This window comes from Monodon monoceros, unplaced genomic scaffold (genome assembly GCF_005190385.1).
Source record: "Monodon monoceros isolate NGI ecotype Baffin Bay Population unplaced genomic scaffold, NGI_Narwhal_1 Super_Scaffold_20, whole genome shotgun sequence".
Taxonomy (NCBI): Eukaryota; Metazoa; Chordata; class Mammalia; order Artiodactyla; family Monodontidae; genus Monodon; species Monodon monoceros.
In genome coordinates, this window is record NW_021703777.1 from 66,316,193 (window position 1) to 66,338,313 (window position 22,121).

A 22,121-nucleotide genomic window follows, 5' to 3' on the forward strand; every position below is an offset into this window, starting at 1 on the left:
TCTAGTTAGGTCTTCTGCCCATTTTTGGATTGGGTTGTTTGTTTTTTTTGATACTGAGCTGCATGAGCTGTTTGTGTATTTTGGAGATTAATCCTTGTCAGTTATTTCACTTGCAAATATTTTCTCCCATTCTGAGGGTTGTCTTTTTGTCTTCTTTATGGTTTCCTTTGTTGTGCAAAAGCTTTTAAGTTTTATTAGGTCCCATTTGTTTATTTTTGTTTTTATTTCCATTTCTCTAGGAGGTGGGTCAAAAAGGATCTTGCTGTGATTTATGTCATAGAATGTTCTGCCTATGTTTCCCTCTAAGAGTTTTATAGTGTCTGGCCTTCCATTTAGGTCTTTAATCCATTTTGAGTTTATTTTTGTGTATGGTGTTAGGGGATGTTCTAATTTCATTCTTTTACATGTAGCTGTCCAGTTTTCCCAGCACCACTTATTGAAGAGACTGTCTTTTCTCCACTGTATATTCTTGCCTCCTTTATCAAAAATAAGGTGACTATATGTGCATGGCTGACCGTATCTCCAGGCTTTCTATCATGTTCCATTGATCTATATTTCTGTTTTTGTGCCACTACCATACTGTCTTCATCACTGTAGCTTTGTAGTATAGTCTGAAGTCCAAGAGCCTGATTCCTCCAGCTCCATTTTCTTTCTCAAGATTGCTTTGGCTCTTCAGGGTCTTTTGTGTTTCCATACAAATTGAAATTTTTTGTTCTAGTTCTGTTAAAAATGCCATTGGTAGTTTGATAAGGATTGCATTGAATCTGTAGATTGCTTTGAGTAGGAGAGTCATTTTCACAATGTTGATTCTTCCAATCCAAGAACATGATATATCTCTCCATCTGTTGGTATCATCTTTAATTTCTTTCATCAGTGTCTTACAGTTTTCTGCGTACAGGTCTTTTGTCTCCTTAGGTAGGTTTATTCCTAGGTATTTTATTCTTTTTGTTGCAGTGGTGCATGGGAGTGTTTCCTTAATTTCTCTTTCAAATTTTTCATCATTAGTGTATAGCAATGCAATAGGAATGCAAGAGATTTCTGTGCATTAATTTTGTATCCTGCTACTTTACCAAGTTCATTGATTAGCTCTATTAGTTTTCTGGTAGCATCTTTAGGATTCTCTATGTATAGTATCATGTCATCTGCCAACAGTGACAGCTTTACTTCTTCTTTTCCGATTTGGTTTCCTTTTATTTCTTTTTCTTCTCTGATTGCTGTGGCTAAAACTTCCAAAACTATGTTGAATAATAGTGGTGAGAATGGGCAACCTTGTCTTGTTCCTGATCTTAGTGGAAATAATTTCAGTTTTTCACCCTTGAGAATGATGTTGGCTATGGGTTTGTCATATATGGCCTTTGCTATGTTTAGGTAAGTTCCCTCTATGCCTACTTTCGGGAGGGTTTTTTTTTTTTATAAATGAGTGTTGAATTTTGTCAAAAGCTTTTTCTGCATCTATTGAGATGATCATATGGTTTTTTTCCTTCAATTTGTTTATATGGTGTATCACACTGACAGATTTGCATGTATTGAAGAATCCTTGCATTCCTGGGATAAACCCTACTTGATCATGGTGTATGATCCTTTTAATGTGCTGTTGGATTCTGTTTGCTAGTTTTTTGTTTTTTTTTTTCCTGCGGTACGCGGGCCTCTCACTGTTGTGGCCTCTCCCGTTGCGGAGCACAGACTCTGGAAGCGCAGGCTCAGTGGCCATGGCTCATGGGCCCAGCCGCTCCGTGGCATGTGGGATCTTCCCGGACCGGGGCATGAACCTGTGTCCCCTGCATCGGCAGTTGGACTCTCAACCACTGCGCCACCAGGGAAGCCCTTCTGTTTGCTAGTTTTTGTTGAGGATTTTTGCATCTTTGTTCATCAGAGATATTGGCCTGTAGTTTTCTTTCTTTGTGACATCTTTGTCTGGTTTTGGTATCAGGGTGATGGTGGTTTTGGACAATGAGTCTGAGAGTGTCCCTCCCTCTGATATATTTTGGAAGAGTTTGAGAAGGATGGGTGTTAGCGCTTCTCTAAATGTTTGATAGAATTTGCCTATGAAGCCATCTGGTCGTGGGCTTTTGTTTGTTGGAAGATTTTTAATCACAGTCTCAATTTCAGTGCTTTTGATTGGTCTGTTTATATTTTCTATTTCTTCCTTGTTCAGTCTTGGAAGGTTGTGCTTTTCTAAGAAATTGTCCATTTCTTCCAGGTTGTCCATTTTTGGGCATATAGTTGCTTGTAGTAATCTCATGATCCTTTGTATTTTTACAGTGTTGGTTGTTACTTCTCCTTTTTCATTTCTAATTCTATTGATTTGAGTCTTCTCCCTTCTTTTCTTGATGAGTCTGGCTAATGGTTTATCAGTTTTGTTTATCTTCTCAAAGAACCAGCTTTCAGTTTTATTGATCTTTGCTATTGTTTTCTTCATTTCTTTTTCATTTCTTTCTGATCTGATCTTTATGATTTCTTTCCTTCTGCTAACTTTGGGGATTTTTTGTTCTTCTGTCTCTAATTGCTCTAGGTTACGTTAGGTTGTTTATTTGAGGTGTTTCTTGAGGTAGGATTGTATTGCTATAAACTTCTCTCTTAGAACTGCTTTTGCTGCATTCTGTAGGTTTTGGATTGTCGTATTTTCATTGTCATTTGTTTCTAGGTATTTTTTGATTTCCTCTTTGATTTCTTCAGTGATCTCTTGGTTATTAAATAGTGTATTGTTTAGCCTCCATGTGTTTGTATTTTTTACAGATTTTTTTCCTGTAATTGATATCTAGTGTCATAGCGTTGTGGTCAGAAAAGATACTTGATACGATTTCAATTTTCTTAAATTTACCAAGGGTTGATTTGTGACCCGACATATGATCTATCCTGGAGAATATTTCGTGAGCACTTGAGAAGAAAGTGTATTCTGTTGTTTTTGAATGGAATGTCATATAAATATCAGTTAAGTCCATCTTGTTTAATGAATCATTTAAAGGTTGTGTTTCCTTATTTATTTTCATTTTGGATGATCTGTCCATTGGTGAAAGTGGATGTTAAAGTCCCCTATGGGGACTATGGGGCTTCCCTGGTGGCGCAGTGGTTGAGAGTCCGCCTGCCGATGCAGGGGACACAAGTTTGTGCCCCGGTTCAGGAAGATCCCACATGCCGTGGAGCAGCTAGGCCCGTGAGCCATGGCCGCTGAGCCTGCGCGTCCGGAGCCTGTGTTCTGCAACGGGAGAGGCCACAACAGTGAGAGGCCCACATACCGCCAAAAAAAAAAAACATCCCCTACTATGATTGTGTTACTGTTGATTTCCCCTTTTATGGCTGTTAGCTTTTGCCTTATATATTGAAGTGCTCCTATGTTGGGTGCATAAATATTTACAATTGTTATGTCTTCTTCTTGGATCAATCCCTTGGTCATTATGTAGTGTCCTTTGTGTCTTGTAATAGTCTTTATTTTAAAGTCTATTTTGTCTGATATGAGAATTGCTACTCTAGCTTTCTTTTGATTTCCATTTGCATGGAAAATCTTTTTCCATCCCCTCACTTTCAGTCTGTATGTGTCTCTAGGTCTGAAGTGGGTGTCTTGTAGACAGTATATATATGCCTCTTGTTTTTGTATCCATGCAGCCAGTCTGTGTCTTTTGGTGGGAGCATTTAATCCATTTACATTTAAGGTAATTATTGATATGTATGTTCCTATTCCCATTTTCTTAATTGTTTTGGGTTTGTTATTGTAGGTCTTTTCCTTCTCTTGTGTTTCCTGCCTAGAGAAGTTCCTTTAGCATTTGTTGTAAAGCTGGTTTGGTGGTACTGAATTCTCTTAGCTTTTGCTTGTCTGTAAAAGTTTTAATTTCTCTGTCAAATCTGAATGAGATCCTTGCTTGGTAGAGTAACCTTGGTTGTAGCTTTTTCCCTTTCATCACTTTAAATATGTCCTGCCACTCCCTTCTGGCTTGCAGAGTTTCTGCTGAATGATCAGCTCTTAACCTTATGGGGGCTCCCTTTTGTGTTATTTGTTGTTTTTCCCTTGCTGCTTTTAATATTTTTTCTTTGTATTTAATTTTTGATAGCTTGATTAATATGTGTCTTGACATGTCTCTCCATGGATTTATCCTGTGTGGGACTCTCTGTGCTTCCTGGACTTGATTAACTATTTCCTTTACCATATTAGGGAAGTTTTCAACTATAATCTCTTCAAATATTTTCTCAATCCCTTTCTTTCTCTTTTCTTCTTCTGGGACCCCTATAATTCGAATGTTGGTACGTTTAATGTTGTCCCAGAGGTCTCTGAGAATGTCCTCAATTCTTTTCATTCTTTTTTCTTTATTTTGCACTGTAGTAGTTATTTCCACTACTTTATCTTCCAGGTCACTTATCCGTCTTGTGCCTCAGTTATTCTACTATTGATTCCTTCTAGAGAATTTTTAATTTTATTTATTGTGTTGTATATCATTGTTTGTTTGCTCTTTAGTTCTTCTAGGTCCTTGTTAAATGATTCTTGCATTTTCTCTGTTCTATTTCCAAGATTTTGGATCATCTGTACTATCATTACTCTGAATTCTTTTTCAGGTAGACTGCCAATTCCTCTTCATTTTTTTGGTCCGGTGAGTTTTTACCTTGCTCCTTCATCTGCTGTGTATTTCTCTGTCTTCACATTTCAGTTAACTTACTGTGTTTGGGGTCTCCTTTTTGCAGGCCGCAGGTTTGTAGTTCCTGTTGTTTTTGGGGTCTGCCCCCAGTGGCTAAGGCTGGTTCAGTGGGTTGTGTAGGCTTCCTGGTGGAGGGGACTAGTGCCTTTATTCTGGTGGATGAGGCTGGATCTTGTCTTTCTGGTGGGCAGGACCGCGTCCAGTGGTATGTTTTGGGGTGTCTGTGACCTTATTATGATTTTAGGCAGCCTCTGTGCTAATGGGTGGGTTTGCGTTCCTGTCTTGCTAGTTGTCTGGCAAAGGGTGTCCAGCACTGTAGCTTGCTGGTCATTTAGTTGATCTGGGTCTTAGAGCTGAGATGGAGATCTCTGGGAGAGCTTTCGCCATTTGATATTACATGGAGCCAGGAGGTCTCTGGTGGACCAATGCCCTAAACTCAGCTCTCCCACCTCAGAGGCACAGGCCTGACACCCAATCAGAGCACCAGGACTGTGTCAGCCACATGGCTCAGAAGAAAAGGGAGGAAGAAAAGAAAGAAAGAAAAAATAAAATAAAGTTATTAAAATAAAAAGTAATTATTCAAAATTAAAAAAAGTAATAAAAAAAGAAGAGAGCAACCAAACCAAAAAAAACCCCACCAATGATAACAAGCACTAAGAAGTATACTAAAAAAAAAGAAAAACGGACAGACAGAACCCTAGGACAAACTGTAAAAGGGGAACTATACAGACAAAATCACACACAGAAGCATACACATACACACTCACAAAAAGAGAAAAGGGGAAAAAAAATGTATCGTTGCTCCCAAAGTCCACCGCCTCAATTTTGGGATGATTCATTGTATATTCATGTATTCCAGAGATGCAGGGTACATCAAGTTGATTGTGGAGATTTAATCCACTGCTCCTGAGGCTGCTGGGAGAGATTTCCCTTTCTTTGTTCGCACAGCTCCCGGGGCTCAGCTTTGGATTTGGCCCCGTCTCTACGTGTAGGTCGCCTGAGGGCGTCTATTCCCCGCTCAGACAGGACGGGGTTAAAGGAACAGCTGATTAGGGGGCTCTGGCTCACTCAGGCCGGGAGGAGGGAGTGGTGCAGATGTGGGGCGAGCCTGCGGTGGCAGAGGCCGGTGTGACGTTGCACCAGCCTGATGTGCGCCGTGCGTTCTCCCAGGGAAGTTATCCCTGGATCATGGGACCCTTGCCGTGGCGGGCTGCACAGGCTCCTGGGAGGGGAGGTGTGGATAGTGACCTGTGCTTTCACACAGGCTTCTTGGTGGCTGCAGTAGCAGCCATAGCATTTCATGCCCGTCTCTTGTGTCCGCGCTGATTGCCGCAGCTTGCACCCATCTCTGGAGCTCGTTTAGGCGGTGCTCTGAATTCCCTCTCTTCCCGCACCCCCAAACAATTGTCTCTTGCCTCTTAGGCAGATCCAGACTTTCTCCCGGAGTCCCTCCCGGCTGGCTGTGGCGCACTAGCCCCCTTCAGGCTGTGTTCACGTGGCCAACCCCAGTCCTCTCCCTGCGATCCGATCGAAGCCCGAACCTCAGCTCCCAGCCCCGCCCGCCCCGGCGGGTGAGCAGACAAGCCTCTTGGGCTGGTGAGTGCTGGTCGGCACCGATCCTCTGTGCGGGAATCTCTCCGCTTTGCCCTCCGCACCCCTGTTGCTGCGCTCTCCTCGGTGGCTCTGAAGCTTCCCCCCTCCGCCACCCGCAGTCTCCACCAGTGAAGGGGCTTCCTAGTGTGTGGAAACTTTTCCTCCTTCACAGCTCCCTCCCAGAGGTGCAGGTCCCGTCCCTATTCTTTAGTCTCTGTTTTTTTTTTTCTTTTGCCCTACCCAGGTACGTGGGGAGTTTCTAGCCTTTTGGCAAGTCTGAGGTCTTCTGCCAGCGTTCAGTAGGTGTTCTGTAGGAGTTGTTTCACATGTAGATGTATTTCTGATGTATTTGTGGGGATGAAGGTGATCTCCACGTCTCACTCCTCTGCCACCTTGAAGGTCTCCCCCAGTGTGATCTTGAGGAGGTCAGTTATCCAGTTTCTACCCTAAAATGAGGAAATTGGATTATGTGATCAATAGAATCCACTTCATGGCTAAATATGATTCTCAAGTCTTCAAATAATTATAAATATTCAACATGTATTAGCAGTGGTTGTTGGCTGTGTGGAATAGGAGACCTACCCCCCCACACCTCCCCCACCTTCTGCTCAGTCCTGAGCTTCACCTCTGTCTCTGGGCGGCCAGGTTTCTGTGTGTGTGTAGTGGTGTTACAGTGTTTTTTTCAACATGCATTTCCCTGATTACTAAAAAGGATGAGCACGTCTACCTATTTTCATTGTCTATTGGCATTTACTCTCTGTTGAGAACCCATTTAGATATTTTTCCTCCATTGTTTTTTAAATTTAATTTAATTTATTTTTATTTTCGGCTGCATTGGGTCTCCGTTGCTGTGCACAGGCTTTCTCTAGTTGCAGCAAGTGGGGCTACTCTTCCTTGTGGTGCATGGTCTTCTCATTGAGATGGCTTCTCTTGTTTTGGACCACGGGCTCAAGGCATGTTAGCTTCAATAGTTGTAGCACGTGGGCTCAGTAGTAGTGGCACACGGGCTTAGTTGCTCCACGGCATGTGGGATCTTCCCAGACCAGGGCTTGAACCCATGTCCCCTGCATTGGCAGGCGTATTCTTAACCACTGCGCCACCAGGGAAGCCCCCTCCTTTTTTAAAAATTAGGTTTTCTTCCTTTTAAAATTTATTTCTAAAAGGTATATATATTCTGAATCAAACTCATTATCTGTATATGATTTGCAAATACTTGTTTGTACTTTGTGGTTTGCCTTAACTCTCTTAATGATATCTTTTTTTCTTACTGTGTTAAATACCCATAAAATAAAAGTTACCATTGTAACCATTTTAAAGTGTACAATTCAGTGGCATTACGTATATTAATAATGTGCAAAAACCACACTGTTTAATTCCAGAACTTTTTTTATTACTCTAAACAGAAACAGAGAATGTTCCACGTGCACTGGAGGAGAATGTGTATTCTGTTGCTTTTTGGATGGAATGTTTTGTATGTATCTGTTAAGTACATCTTGTATAAAGTATCATTTAAGGCAGATTGTTCCTTATTGATTTTCTGTCTCGATGATCTATCCGTTGATGTAAGTGGGGTGTTAAAGTCCCCTACTGTTATTGCATTGTTTTCCTTTTAAGTTGGTTAATATTTGCTTTATATTTTTAGTTCCTCCTACGTTGGGTGCATAATTGTTTATGATTCTCCAACTCTTATACAAATCTTTATTTTAAAGTCTATTTTGTATGATACAAGTAAAGCTGCCCAAGTTTTCCTTTGGTTTCCATTTGCATGGAATACCTTTTTCAATCTGTTCACTTTCAGTCTGTGTGTATCCTTACATCTAAAGTGAGTCTCTTGTAAGCAGCATATATTGGGTTGGCCAAAAAATTCATTTGGGTTTTTCTGTAACATCTTACAGGAAAACCCAAACAAACTTTTTGGCCAACCCAATAGATGGGTCTTTTTAAAAAATCCATTCAACCACTGTATGTCTTTTGATTGGTGAATTTAGTCCATTTACATTTAAAGTAATTATTGATAGGTATGTACTTATTACCATTTTGTTAATTGTTTTCTGGCTGTTTTTTTAGTTCGTCTGTGTTCCTTTCTTCTCTTGCTCTCTTCCTTTGTGATTTTATGACTTTCTTTAGTGGTATGCCTAGATTCCTTTCTCATTATCTTCTGTGTATTTACTATAGGTTTTTGCTTTGTGGTTACCATGAGGCTTACATATGACAACTTATATCTATAACAGTCTATTTTAAGCTAATAACAACTTAAGTTTAATTGCATTCTAAAGCTGAAGGTTTTTACTCTCTACCCCCAGACTTTTTGTTTGTTGATGTTATTTTACATCTTTTTATCTTGTGTACCCCTTAACTAGTAATTGCAGTCATAGTTATTTTTACTACTTCTGTCTTTTAACCTTCATACTAACTTTATAAGTGATTAATCCACTACCTTTACTATATATTTACCTCTCCCATGAGATTTATTCTTTCGAATATTTTCTTGTTGCTCATTAGTGCCCTTTCTTTCAGCTTAAACAAGTCCCTGTAGGTTTATACATCTGATTTAGTGGTGGTGACTCCTGTAGCTTTTGTTTGTCTGGAAAACTCTTTATCTCTCCTTCAATTCTGAATAACTCTGTTGGGTGAAGTATTCTTGGTCGGAAGTTTTTTTTCTTTAAGCACTTTGGCTGTATTGTGTCACTCCCTTGAGGGCTGCAAAGTTTCTACTGAAAAATCTGATGATAGTCTTATGTGAGGGTTCTCTTATACATAACAAGTTGCTTTCCTCTTGTTGCTTTTGAGATTCTTTCCTTGTCTTTAACTTTTTTTTTTTTTTTTGCGGTACGTGGGCCTCTCACTGCTGTGGCCTCTCCCGTTGTGGAGCACAGGCTCTGGACGCGCAGGCTCAGCGGCCATGGCTTATGGGCCCAGCCGCTCCACGGCATGTGGGATCCTCCTGGACCGGGGCACGTACCCGTGTACCCTGCATCGGCAGGCGGACTCTCAACCACTGCGCCACCAGGGAAGCCCGTCTTTAACTTTTAGCATTTTAATTATAGTGTGCCTTGGTGTAGGTCTCTTTGAATTCATCTTATTTGGAACTCTCTGAACTTTCTGGATCTGGATGTCTGTTTCCTTCCCCAGGTTAGGGAAGTTTTTAGCCATTATTACTTCAAATAAGATTTCTGCCCCTTTCTCTCTCTCTGTTTTCCTTCTGGGAGCCATATAATGTGAATGTTAGACTTTCTGCTATTGTTCCATTCATCCTTAAGTTATCATCACAGTTTTTCTTTTTTTTTTTTTTGCTGCTCTGGGTGAGTTTCACTGTTTTGCCTTTGAGTTGACTAATTCTTTCTTCTGCTTCATCTAATTTGCTGTTGAATCCCTTTAGTGTAATTTTCAGTTCAGTTATTGTATTCTTTAGCTCTGTGATATCTATTTGGTACTTTCGTATATTTTCCATCTCTTTGTTGAAGTTCACACTGTATTCATCCATTCTTCTCCTCAATTTGGTGAACATCTTTATCACTGTTACTTTGAACTCTTTATCAGGTAAATTAGTTATCTCCATTTCATTAAGGTTTCTTTTTCTGAGATTTTATCTTATTCTTTCATTTGGAACATATTCCTGTGTTTCTTCATTTTGCTTGACTCTCTGTATGGATTTCTGTGTAGTAGCTAAAACAACCACCTCTTCCAGTCTTGAAAGAGTGGCCTCGTATAGGAGATGAACCTTGTCATTCAAACTTTGCCCCAGCTCTTGGTTGTTTCTCAAACCTTTGTGCTTATCCAAGCAGCCTATCATATTTTTAATAGTGCCAGTATTTGAGGATATGCTGAGACCTGTCATTGTCCCAAAGGGGAGGATATTCAGCACTTAGATTCAGGCTAACTGGAAGCCAGACTCACAGGTAGCAGGTTTTAAAACTATGCAAATATATACAGTTCTATGGACTGCAAGTGTAAGACCTGCTGGCCATCAGAGCCAGGTGAACTGAAGGTGTCCCTTGGGTGGAAGTTGCAAAAATTGGGGCTCCAGATGAGTATATAAGCTATTTTCTGGAGGAAGCCTTTTTCTGGGATAGATCCTCTGTTAGGCCACAAATAAATTTTAATAAATTTAAGACGAATGAAATCATATCACGCATCTTTTCCGATCACAATAGTGTGAACCTAGAAAACAGTTACACAAAGAAAGCTGGAAAATTCACAAATATGTGGAGATTAAACGACATGCTACTGAACAACCAGTGGGTCAAAAAAGAAATCAAAAGAGAAATTGAAAAATATATTGAGACAAATGAAAATGGAAATATAATATACCAAAATTTATGGAATGCAAAAGCAGTTCTAAGAAGGAAGTTCAGCAATAAATGCCTACCTTAATAAGCAAGAAAAGCCTGAAATAAATAACCTTATTTATACCTCTAGGAACTAGAAAAAGAAGAACAAATAACACCCAAAGTTAGTAGAAGGAAGGAAATAAAGATTTGAGCAAAAATAAGTGAAATAGAGACTAAAATGATAAAAGGAAAGATTGATGAAATTAAAGCCAAATCTTTGAAATCTGCCTGCCAATGCAGGGAACATGGGTTCGAGCCCTGGCCTGGGAAGATCCCACATGCTGCGGAGCAACTAAGCCCGTGTGCCACAACTACTGAGGCCCACGTGCCTAGAGCCCATGCTCCACAATAAGAGAAGCCACTGCAGTGAGAAGCCCGTGCACCACAACTAAGAGTGGCCCCCACTTACCACAACCAGAGAAAGCCCACATGCAGCAACAAAGACCCAACGCAGCCAAAAATTAAAAGAAAAAATTTATATAAAAAGAATATATAAACAAAATTGACAAAACCTTAGTTAGACTCATCAAGGAAAGAAGAGAGAGGAGATCTTACAACTGATACCACAGAAATACTTAGAAACATAGAGACTACTACAAACAATTACAGACCAATGAATTGGACAATCTAGAAAAAATGGATAAATTCCTAGAAACATATACCCTACCAAGACTGAATTATGAAGAAATAGAAAACCTGAACAGATTATTAAGAAGGAGATTGAATCATTAATCAAATACCTCCCAACAGACAAAAATCCAGGACCAGATGGCTTCACTGGAAAATTCTACCAAACATTAATAGAAGAATTAATGCTAAACCGTCTCAAACTCTTCCAAAAAATAGAAGAGGAAGAAATTCTTCCAAACTAATTTTACAAGGCCAGCATTACCCCAATATCAAAACCAGACAAGGATGTCAGAAGAAAAGAAAGTTACAGGCCAATATCCCTGATAACTACAGAGGCAAAAATCCTTAGGCTGTAAGCTCGTTGACGTAGGTCTTGGTGATGATTTTTTAAATCTGACACCAAAAGAAAAGGCAACAAAAGCAAAAATAAACAAATTGGTCTTCATCAAACCAAAAAGCTTCTGTATAGCAGGACTTCCCTGGTGGTTCAATGGTTAAGAGTCCATCTTCCAGTGCAGGAGATGTGGGTTCCATCCCCGGTCAGGGAACTAAGATCCCACATGCTGTGGGGCAACTAAGCCTGTGTGTCACAGCTACTGAGCCCACACGCTCTAGAACCTGCATGCTCTGGAGCCTGTGCACCACAACTAGAGAGCCCGAGTGCTGCAACTACTGAGCCAGCATGCCGCAACTAGAGGAGCCCCCGCACCACAATGAAGAGCCCATGCACTGCAACGAAGAGCCCACATGCCGCAACGAAAGATCCCATGTGCCGCAACTAAAACCCAGTGCAGCGAAATAGATAAATAAATATATTTTTTAAAAAGTACCTAAGTTACTTAAAAAAAAAAAACCCAAAAACCTTCTGTATAGCAAAGGAAATCATCAACATAATGAAAAGGCAACATGCTAAATGGGAGAAAATATTTGCAAATCATATATCCGATAAGGAGTTAATATCTAAAATATATAAAGAACTCATACAACTCAATAGCAAAAAAGAAAAATCCGGTTAAAAAATGGGCAGAAGGTCTGAATAGACATTTTTCCAAAGAAGACATACAGATGGCCAACTGGTACATGAAAAGGCATTCAGCATCACTAATCATCAGAGACATGCAAATCAAAACTGCAATGAGATATCATCTCACACCTGTCTGAAAGGCTATTAAAAAAGACAAGAAATAACAAGTATTGGTGAGGGTGTGGAGAAAAGGGAACCCTTGTGCATGTTGGTGGGAATGTAAATTCGTGCAGCAAGTATAGAAAACTATATGGAGGTTCCTCAAAAAATTAAAAATAGAGTTACCATATGATCCAGCAATTCCACTTATGGATATTTATCTGAAGAAAATGAAAACACTAACTCGAAAAGATGTACACCCCTCAGGGTTCATTGCAGCATTATTTACAATAGCCAAGATATAGAAGCAACCTAAATGTCCATAAATGAGTGAATGGATAAAGAAATTGTGATACACACAGAGACAGACAGACACAGACACAGACACAGACACAGACACACACACAGGAATATTACTCAGCCATAAAAAAGAAATCTTGCCATTTGCAACAACATAGATAGACCTCAAAGGCATTGCTAAGTGAAAGTCAGAGAAAGACATACAGAGTGATTTTTAAAATATGTGGAATCAAAAAATAAAAGTAAAAAAAACAAGTTTATAGATATGGGGAACAGATTGGTGGTTGCTGGAGGTAGGGGGTGGAGGGTGGGAGAAATGGGTGCAGAGGTATTTAAATATTTAAAAAATAATAACATAAAGTGATAGGGGCAAAAAAAAAAAAAGGAATTACGATAAAACTTAGGATACATAGTTTCCCTTATTTTATATAAAAAAGTAAATCCAGGGCTTTCCTGGTGGCGCAGTGGTTGAGAGCCCGCCTGCTGATGCAGGGGACATGGGTTTGTGCCCCGGTCCGGGAAGATCCCACATGCCGTGGAGCGGCTAGGCCCGTGAGCCATGGCCGCTGAGCCTGCGCGTCTGGAGCCTGTGCTCTGCAACGGGAGAGGCCACAACAGTGAGAGGCCTGCGTACTGCAAAAAAAAAAAAAAAGTAAATCCATTAAGGCATTTTTTGAAAGTACAAGTGAGCTACTTTCCATACATTCTGAGATAACCCATTGGTTCCTAAATTGCAATTAAATTTTTTCGGTACTAAGGTTCATAAACATTATACAAAAGAAGCCTAAATGAAGCTGACTTAGTATGTCAGCTTGTAGCTTTCATTTCCTCTATGAGGACACTGACATACCACTAGAAATATTTTTTGTTCTGTTTTTATTTAGAAGGAAGTTTAATTACGTTCTTTGCTAATAGTTTCTAGTCTATGAATTTAAATTAACTCTGCAGATAACATCCTGCACTTCTGCCTCTAACTTTTGATAGTCTCTAAGACTGTCAAATATAAGAATGGGGAGTCAGTAAACCCAAGGTCTAGTGTTTATTTGGTCTGTGGAAACAGGGAGTCACATAATTACTCTGAACTTCAGTGATCTTATACGTAAAAAGGTGAGGGTGCGGTGGGGGGTGTAGCATCTGCCTTACCTATTTCATACAGTTGTGAACATCTATTTAAAAATTGGTATTGAAAACAATTTGCATCTTTAAAAAATTAGCTATCATTATTATTATGATTCTGAATTGTCATTATAAGTCATCTGAAAAGTCATAAGGTATAATATATTAGGTCGTATAAATCCAGATGGCACAAAATTACGTAATTAACATCTGAAAAACTGCATATAGTTTTGGTCATTCCTCAAGACAAAAAAACTGGAAACTAGCTGGAAACTATCAAGATGGGTCATTAAAATGTTCAGCCAGAAGGACTTCCAGTGTAAAGGAGTAGACTAAACATGATAGAATCCTAAAGACTGATACAAGGAAAGCCAACAAAGGAAAGCAATGGGTCTTTGAAACAAACAAACAAATGAACGAATGAACAACCCTTGTGCTTATTAAGCAGTCAGTCCCCCCTCCCCCCTCCTCCCAGCCCCTGGCAACCACTAATTTGCTTCCTGTCTCCATGGATTTGCCTGTTCTGGACATTCCATATAAACAGTCATACACTATGTTACCTTTTTTTTGTATATTGCTTTCATTTAGCGTAATGTTTTCAAGTTTCATTCATATTGTAGCGTGTATCAGTACCTCATTCCTTTAAAAATGTTTTATTTTAATACAATTTTTAAAGGTTACTTTCCATTTACAGTTATTGCAAAATATTGGCTATATTCCCTGTGTTGTACATCCTTAAGCCTATCTTACATCCAGTAGTTTGTACCTCCCACTTCCCCACCCCTATACTGCCCCTCCCCGTTTCGTCACTGGTAACCACTAGTTTGTTCTCTGTATCTGAGAGTCTGATTCTTTTATGTTATATCCACTAGTTTGTTGTATTTTTTAGATTCCACGTATAAGTGATACCATACAGTATTTATCTTTGTCTGACTTAATTTCACTTAGCATAATGCCATACAAATCTAACCATGTAGCTGCAAATGGCAAAATTTCATTCTTTTTTATGTCTGAATAGTATTCCACTTTATACATAGACCACATCTTCTTTATCCATTCATCTGTTGATGGATACTTAGGTTGTTTCCATGTCTTGGCTATTGTAAATACTGCTACTATGAGCATGTATCTTTTCGAATTAGTGTTTGTGTTGTTTTTTCTTTTTCAGATATATACCCAGGCCTCATTCCTTTTTAGAATTACATAATGTTACATTATTATAAGGATATACCACATTTTGTTTATTCACTTCTCTGTTGATGGCTATTTGGGTGGTTTCCACCTTCTGGCTATTTTGAATGGAGCTGCTGTGAATATCCAAGTACAAGTTTTTGTGTAGACATATGTTTTCATTTTTCTTGCTGGGTCATTGGGTAACTGTGTTTAACGTTTTGAGGGAGTGCTAGACTGTTTTCCAGAGGGGCTGTGACATTTTACATTCCTACCAGGAGTGATTGAGGGTTCCAGTTTCTCCACATCCTCCTTAGGACACTTGTTAAAATCTCTCTTGTTGATTGAAGTCCTCCTAGTTGGTGGTTTTGATTTGCACTTCCCTTATGGCTAATAATGTTGAGCATATTTTCGTGTAGCCTATTGCTTTTTTTTTCTTCAGTACGCGGGCCTCTCACTGTTGTGGCCTCTCCTGTTGCAGAGCACAGGCTCCGGACGCGCAGGCTCAGTGGCCATGGCTCACGGGCCCAGCCGCTCCGCGGCATGTGGGATCTTCCCGGACCGGGGCACGAACCCGTGTCCGCTGCATTGGCAGGCAGACTCTCAACCACTGCGCCACCAGGGAAGCCCAGCCTATTGCTTTTTAAAATGCATATATGCTTGCCGCCTTTGTTTAGGCAATAAAGCTTGTCTGGCAGGAACTTCATTTTTACTTGATTTTTTAATGAAGGGGACAGTGGTGTGATAGTAAATGTTTAGCAACTGGGGGTCAAGGGGGAAGCCCATATTTTTAGTATTTGCTACTTTCCATGGTTTACGTACTCCTACCGTGGCAGATTTCCAGCCACCAACATGACATTGAAAATGGAGCACGGAAATGGTGTGCACAGTAGGCTCTCATGAGCTGGCACAAGCTGACTCCAGCACATTAGTGGAGGGAGGAGTGGGTGAAGTGAAACTCATTAGGGCTGCCTGGTGTGTACAGGCTGGGCCCTGCACATCCGTAGGGGTGCCATTCACATGTTAGTCTAAAGAGAAAAGCATATAATGTTCATTGAGTGTCTACCACATACTTAATCTTCACAACAGTCTTCTGAGGCAGGTTTTACTATCTTATTTTCAGAGAAATCCAAGGCTTAGGGAACTTTATTAACGACCTCAGTGATTCACAGCTAATAAGTATCATCGTTGGGGTTTAAGTCAGGTCTTTCTTACTTCAAAGTTCATTTCAGTTTACCAACTGTTTTGGAGAAATGGAGGGATCTCTAAGGCCACCCCCCAGGTTTGATTAATTGCTGGGGGGACTCATTGGACTCAGCATATTATTGTACTCATGACTCATTTATTACAGCAAAAGGATACAAAGTAAAATCAGCAAAGGGAAAAGGCACATGAGGTGAAATCCTGAAGACACCAGGCGTGAGCTTGCAAGAGTCCTTTCTCAGCGGAGTCACCTTGAATGTGCTTAAACCCCCAACAGTGAGTTGACAACACATGTGAAATATTGCCTACCAGGAAGCTCATCAGAGACCCATTAGGGGACTGGCTGGTTAAATAGGCACCATTTGCCTAGCATGAACCAAAATTCCGGACTCCAGAAGGAAAAGCAGGTGTTCAGCATAAATCAAATTGTCTGTACAAACAGTTTAGGCCCAGTGAGCAATTCTTATCGGTGCTGGGAATGATGGGACCTTCCCAAAGTCAGAGTTCCTAGATGCCAGCCCAGGCCAACTGCAGAACCAGCAAGTAGGCCTTTCTAAGAGTAGCAGCCTCGAGCCTGCTGTGTTAACTCTTATCTGTATGCTAACGAAATGCAAAAATAGGAAAGAAAGTTGAGAAAGGGCAGAGACCATGTCTGCTTATCAGTACATCCCCCTTCCCTTCCCAGCGCCTGCATCAAAGTTGATGTGAGCTGGGTTTCTAATAATGATGCGCTGAGTTGTGCAAATCCTCAATGATACTCAGCCCCTGTGTGTGTGTGTGTGTGTTGTGTGTGTGTGCCGTCTGTAAGGCCTCTCTGGGTTCAGCCAGAACCTCCAAATCATGATTGATTATAACTGCTTAGCCCAGACATCTCTGTGTAGCTTCACAGCCCCAACTCTGACTTCTCAGTGACTGTTCTCTCTTGAAAGGCCTTCGTTTGAAGTACTGAGGTCTGCTATTTGTATCTCCAGTGGAAATATTGGTTCTTTTGTTCCAGTGCCCCAGACACCTTGCCTCCAACTCACTTTTACTTCTGTGAACTTTGACTAAAAGTGGAACAGTTTCCTCCATCTGACTTCCTCTGTGTCATGGTTACATGTTGGGGTCACACCTTCTTTTGTTCTTATGGGCACAGACTGACTGAATTGTCTACACTGTGTCCAGTTGTTATAAGCACATTCCCAGGGGCTCTGCTCTAGAAGAACAGCACTGGAAGAGAGCAGACCAGGCTGACTAAAACCCGGTTCCTTTCATTCTGAGTCACCAGTCAAAGAAAGAAAGCAACTTACCTTTCTTTGGCCATTTCCCTCAGCTCTCAAGTGAAGTAGTTATTATCCTGCTTATGGCTTTACATCATTATTTTTCCACTAATTAATGTTATGGCTGGAAATATTCTTTTTTGGGGTTAAGAAAAGCAAGCTTTCTAACTAAAACAAGAAGCACTGATTCTGATGTCAGATGGCCAGTGTTCCAGTCCCAGGCTCGGTCACTCAGTAGCTCATATGAAGCTGGACAAGTGAACTTAACTGCTCTGTGCCGCAGTTTCCTCATCTGTGAAATGGGGACAATAATAGTTACAACCTCACAGGGCTGTTGTGGGAATCAGTTGAGAGAACGCCTCTAAAACATGCACTAAATGAGTTTAAAACACGATCTGCCATATAGTGAACCTTGAAGAAAAGTTAGTAACCTTGCTGTTAGTGTTAACCCTCGGTACAGAGAAATCCTTCTTTTTGACTTCTCTTGTTGCTCTGAGTCCATAAGATTCCTGACCCTCAACCCCACACTCCTTTAAAACTTTTAACTGACAGCAGAAAATTTAGGATAATTGAAAGGAGTTCCAGTGTAGTGGATGAAGCCTGCCTACCTTCAAACAAGCCATGGTGGGCTGGAGCCAGGCAGCCTGGGGTCCACCTATGACTCTGGCTGTGAGTGGAGGAACACCTACCGGGCTCTTGATTCTCGGGGTGTCGGGGGAAGGGGATGATTCCGCCTCTCCCATCTGCCCAGAATGTAGCCCCTCCAAAGTCCCTCTCCAGTCTCGGAGCTCGCTCCCACCACACCAGACTCTCAGAACATTCTGCTTCTCCTGTTCCTTGCTCCTCTCTCCTTATCCTCCGCCTGGCCCGTCTTTGTCTGTTAGACCCTGCTTCCATGTTCTTACAATGCCATATGGAAGTGATCTCCCTGCCTCTTTGATGGCCCCTAGCCCTTCTGGTTCATATAATGAGTAATGGCGTTTATCTCCTGGGGTGAGCTCCACGGTCTTCCTGCTTCCTTTCTGGCTACTGGTTCTTGTCTCCTTTAAGAGTCAGCGTTCCTCAAGGTTCTGTTCTCAGGCCGCTTTTCTCACTCTGCACTTGCCTTAGGAGACATCATCCATTCCAGTGGCTTTGGGTTGGCATCTATGTGCGAATGACGTCTCCACTATGTTTCCCAGCCTGATGTCTATTCTGAGGCCTCAGAGTTTCCACAGGCATCTCAAATTCAGAATGTCTGAAAAGAAACTCAGGATGTCCCTACCATCTCTACCTCAGTAATTGTACTGTGGTCTACCCAGCTGCTTGTGCCAGATACCTGGAAGTCAGTCTGACCTTACCCCTCTCCTTCACCCTCTCTCATGTCTGGACTCTCAACAGATATTGTTGATTCTATCTTCTAAATATAATCTCAGTCCTGCCACTTTTTCCCATCTCTACCACCACCATGATCCAAACCACCCCTGCCTCTTCTTGGATGAATACAGTAGCCTCTGTATCAGTTAGGATGGAGTTAGGCTATATATCACACAAACCCCTTAAATAATAGTACAATAGCTTAAATAAAATAGATTTTTTTTTCCTCTGTCAGGGTGGAAAAAAGACAAAGACTGGAGGCAGGCTGTCCTAAACTGGTATGGTAGATGCAACCCAGGGATCTTGGAGCCTGTCTTTCCCTTCTATCATCCTAGTTTATATCTTTTATTTTGGCCCAAGATTTTTGCTGGTGCTGCAGCCATCTCTGAATTTCAGGTTGGAAGAAGGAAGAAAGCAAGCAAGAAGGTACTTCTCCCACCTGAGTCGATTTCCCTTAACAGCCTTCCCTTACGTTCCATACAGACTTCTGCCTATATCTCATTGACTAGAACTTGGCCACATGGCCATACTTCGCTGCAAAGGGAGCCAAGAAATAGTCTTTTTGTTTGTTTTTGTTTTTGTCTTTTGCGGTACGCGGGCCTCTCACTGTTGCGGCCTCTCCCGTTGTGGAGCACAGGCTCCGGACGCGCAGGCTAAGTGGCCATGGCTCACGGGCCCAGCCGCTCCGCGGCATGTGGGATCTTCCCGGACCGGGGCACGAACCCGCGTCCACTGCATTGGCAGGTGGACTCTCAACCACTGCGCCACCAGGGAAGCCCAAGAAATAGTCTTTTATTCTGAATATTAATATACACAACTAAAAGTTAGGGTTCCGTTACTGCTGAGAAGTGGATATTGTGGCTAGACAACTAGGGATCTCTGTCACATCCTAATAGGTTCCTTTTTCTACTCTTGTCCTCTCCAGTCTGTGGTCCATAAGGGCCACAGTGATCTTTTAAAAACACAAATACAATCACGTTCTTCTCCTGCTTAAAACCCTTCAGAAACTTCTCATTATCGCTAATTTAAACCTCAGAAGTCCTCAGCAGGCCTTTGGTCCAGTAGCCTGCCCATCTGCCTACATTCACCTGCAATTCCTTCTCTTCCTCACTTGTAACCTTCCAGCTCACCAGTCTTTGTGTTCCTTAGAGGCTCCTTTCCACATTAGAGCATGTACTATAGCTGTGTCCTCTGTCCAGAATCCATGCCTCCCCTCCCTTGACTGACTAGCTTCTTCAGGTTTCAGCTTGAATATCACTTGCTCAGGGCAGCCTCTCTGATCTTCTAGGTTAGATTCGTTTTCCATGTATAATATCATCTTGTGCTTTTTACTTCTTACCACCTATCTCTGTTCAATAAATTATTAGTACAATTGTTTTTTCAGTCTCTGACTCTTAACTAGTCACAAGGCAGGTGAAAGCATTGCTTAGCCCAGTGCTTGACCTGTGGTAGATAATAAATGATTGTTGAATGATTGAATGGGATTCAGGTTCAAGGATGGGTATGGCGAATTTATTCTGTATCATGTTAAAGAGATATAAATGAAAGACATAAAGAGAAGTGTCTTGCTACGTAGTCAGAGATACTGAATCAGGCCCAGGTGAGAAGTTGGGACTAGAGAAGTGAATTTGAAATCATCAGATCTAATCCATTTAATTCTCTCTATCCCAGAAGGAGTTAGCTTCCCAAGGGGATGTGCAGCAGGCTTTAAAACCAGACAGATTTGCTCTGAATCCTGGATCTGTCATTTACCAGCTGTGACATTGGTCAGTTGATAAAACTCTCCGAGTCTCAGTTTCTTTATCTGTAAATGGAGAAAATACCTACCCTGCAAGGCCATTTGTATGCAAACAGAATATTTCAAACTCTTCTGTCTGTTTGGGCCAAAAAAAATTTTAAGAAGGAAGATATTTCTACTTTAAAAACAGAGGCAATGGAAAGCATTATCCTTTTTATAATTTCCTGGTTCCTGAATGTACATCCTTTTTTTTTTGCATGTTAAGTTTTATTAAGGTTCAAATACAAAACATTCCAAAATGAGAAAAACCATTATACCTAAATTCTATGTTCAACGACCAGTTAAACAAGAAAAACATGTTATTCTATTATTCTGTTTCTTTTACAACCAGTATAAAGTCAGAAGAATCAAGACAGATTCTTTTTCCAACAGGAGCAGAATTAAGTCTGCTGGGTCAATAAACTATTTGCCAAACAACTGTCTGGTCATTAAGCATTCTTCAATTTAGTATTCATGTTTACTATGATTAATCTCTATGTTCTACACTGTCTTCAAGGTAACCTAAATAAAATCTCAAGAGCCAAAATGTCCATGGAAGCATAAACCCAAGTATTTAGATTACAGAATGATTGAGGAAGACAGTAATGTAAGTGCAGTGGTTTTTAAAATTTGGTCAGTATTCTGATGGTCTGCTGAATGCACATCCTTTTGCACAGTGAAAATCAAGATTGCCTTCTGGGCTTAGGAGCAGAGGGCTTTGGGACTTTTTTGTAAGCTTTTTTTTTTTCAATTTACCAAATACTTCCATAGTGCTTACCATATGTCATGGTCTTATGTGCTTTGCAAGTATTAACTTTAATCCTCTGAACTTTATAAGGTAGATGCAGTTATCATTCCCATTTTACAAATGAGGAAACTGAAGGACAGGGAGGTTGAGTACCTTACCCAAGGTTGTAGAGCCAGAACGTGGCAGAGCCAGGAATCCAGCTGAGACTGTCTGATTCATACTTATATTAGTCTTTATATTCAACAGAAAAAGAATTAGCCCTCAAGAAAGCCTAAGAAACTGGTAGAAGTATTCCTTTGTAATACTACTATTATACTTTGAAGGAAGAGAAATTTTTGGCCAAAGATGTCCTCTGCTGCTGTGTGTAAAGGCTGTGCGTTACCAGAGATCAACTGTTTCTAACGTAAAAAGGAAGTACGTATATAGCCACTTGCTGATTCATTATTGGTTTCATACTGTAAGACAGCTAAAATAGCCTCAAAAGGCAAAAATAGCACAGTCACATGAAGCATCAACCGTCCTTTTTAAAAACAGAATTATCAGACCTATGAAGTAAAGGTTAATCTCTTTTTCTGGATGAAAAGGGTGGATGTTGGTGGATACTGGTCATTTCTAGTAGATCCTCCTGTAGTTTTAGGGAATTGATATTTGTCATGACCCAGGGAAGAATCTCATTCACGCCATTTTATTTTCTAAGATACAATCCAATTTGACATCAGTTCTCAGAAGATCTCTCCTAGGGTCTAGAAGGTAGGTGTGAGGGTCTTTCCTTTAACAGAACTAGTGACTTTTCCTTTATTTTCCCTAAGGACTAATATTTTTTTCAAATAATATTAATAGCTAATTTTATCAGGCATTTACCATTTGTCAGCTTTGTTTTGACAGCTTAA

The 22,121-nt window shown here is 40.7% G+C and overlaps 1 protein-coding gene across 8 annotated transcripts in view; it reads left to right on the forward strand.

Moving 5' to 3' along the window:
* Positions 1-22,121, forward strand: part of TEC (tec protein tyrosine kinase) — a 149,629-nt gene that overhangs the window by 62,084 nt on the left and 65,424 nt on the right. The window contains exon 1 of one of the 8 annotated variants that reach the window (XM_029234633.1): positions 21,367-21,645. The exons of the other annotated variants lie outside the window; for them this stretch is intronic. The gene's annotated coding sequence lies outside the window, so the exon portion shown is untranslated. Of the gene's footprint in view, positions 1-21,366; positions 21,646-22,121 lie in introns of those variants that run through there. 8 annotated transcript variants of the gene reach the window in all.